The sequence below is a fragment of the Euprymna scolopes genome, chromosome 14 (genome assembly GCF_053919585.1).
Source record: "Euprymna scolopes isolate OS-2025 chromosome 14, ASM5391958v1, whole genome shotgun sequence".
In the NCBI taxonomy this organism is placed as follows: domain Eukaryota; kingdom Metazoa; phylum Mollusca; class Cephalopoda; order Sepiida; family Sepiolidae; genus Euprymna; species Euprymna scolopes.
In genome coordinates this window covers 52,618,193-52,620,347 of record NC_136495.1, presented here as the reverse complement: position 1 = coordinate 52,620,347, position 2,155 = coordinate 52,618,193, and positions in this window count along the sequence as shown.

The following is a 2,155-nucleotide window of genomic DNA, read 5'->3' as shown; positions in this document are numbered from 1 at the left end:
TTTTGCACTAATTAACAATATAATCGTTTGTATATTGTATTCCTTGTTTTTGAACAATACATTTTGTAAACATTAATTTGCACAAGTTAATTCCCCTCATCTGGCGATGCTCTATCTTAAATATGCAGCTTTTTTTTTTTTTTTCAGAATAAGATTAATCCGTAAATATTAATATTTGTATTACCACTGTGTGTGTGTGTGTGTGTGTGTGTGTGTGTGTGTGTGTGTGTGTGTGTGTGTGTTAGTCCAGGTTAAGAATGTATTCATATAAAGATCCAGAGAATTTTAAGCAGGTTTATAAAATAGTGTTCAATAGTAAATAGAGCTATTCATATTTATTTTTATATGTCGCTTGAGGACAAGGATTAAAGAGTTTTTTTGTGGGTTTTTTTTTTTTTTTTTTTTTACATAGGCATCCCCACTTATCAAGGCCAAGAGGCCACTCGAGGATAAGGGTTAAAGAGTGTACAGTAGAAATTGGACAATATAGTAATCGTTAGTAATGGAAATTCGGTAAATTTGTTAACAAGTGGAATGGCTCATCAAGAACTTGTTTACGTTAGACTTGAAGGCAACCATATTGGAGTCAGCTGGAGTCCACAATAAATAAAATTATTAGATTTTTCTCTTTCCATTATTTTCTAAATTCTTTGCGAGTTAGTTTCTAGGTCTCTAGTCATGATTCGTGTAGTATGGATTGTCTCCTGCCAAAAGCTACAGGCCAAAATAATAAAACACCTTAAATAACGATATATAGAAACAAAAAATAGCACTTATTGTAAAGATCGAAAACATTACAGATGTACGAAAAAAAGAAAAAAAAAGAAAGAACTTTTAGATCATTATTCTACAAATTAACACCAGAGACCCAGAAACTATCGTGCAAAGTTGAGACAGCAGTTAAGAAAATAACGAAAAAGAGAAAAATTCCGATCAGTTCCAAATGAGTGTACAATAAAAAGTCAGCTTTCAGTTGTTTCTGGCTCAACAGATTATTATCTTGTTGCAAAGTCGAATGTGTTAGAAAGAGTCGCGTGCAAAGTGCATCTCTTTAGTTCCATGTCCAATTTTGTGTGGAAGTTACTTCCTCCTAGCGAAGGTCCACACCTTTTTCATCCAAATAGATTACTGATATGCTGTGTGCATGCAACGTGAATTTGCCATCATCGTGTTAGTGTAAAAGAAAAAGTATTTGTATAAACTTTTTTTTTTTTTTTTTTAAATAGAAACTATTAAGCGGGAAGAAAGAAAAGAGATTATAATTATAAATCAATGAGAAAATGAAGTCAAGCAATTTTGTGAGCATTTAAGAACAAAATCATCATTTTTCTAAAATTTAAAAAAAGATTTATTTAAAATATAGAATGAAATAATATTAAAAAATACTTTTAAAAAAGTGATTGATTAAATGCATGTCGCCTCCTCCTCCTCCTCCTCCTCCTCCTCCTCTTACCACATCCTTATACTGCCTCTCTCCACCTTTTCTGCTCTACTTTTCCTCCTACTTCTCTTCCCAACATCTTCCACCATCTCCACCCTCCTCCTATTCCTTTTCTCAAACCGTCCTCCTTTCCTTCTATCACATCCTCATACTACTCACACACCCTCTTCTCACCACCTTTACATCTCTTCCTACTCCTCTTCCTAAGATCTTCTCCCACCACCTGTTCCCTACATTTGATCTTAACATCTTCTCCTACTCCTCTTCCCTATATTTCCTACTCCTCCTCATTCCTCTTTCCTACATCTAATCCTCTGAATATCCTTCATTATTTCTTCCTACACGTCTTCATCTTATTACCTCTTCCTATGCTTGCAGATCTTTGCTCTTCAACAAGTTGCTCTGATATCCTATCAAGTTCTTGAAAATATTTCTTTACCAAATTCCTTAGCAGAAAACAAAAGCAAACATCAACAAAAAAGAAATAAAACAAAATACAGAAGAAATATAAAAAAAACAGAAACAAAAAGAAATACTTTCATCTTTTTTCTTCTTTTTTTTATTTTGGTATATATTCAGTTGTTGTTTTTTTCTTTTATTTTGTTTTAAAAGATTTCCCTTGTCTTATTTTTTTTTTATATATTACTTTTCCTAAACACTTATATCACACGTTTATATTTTCTGTTACAATTGGGTTTTCTCTTGTTTGGACAC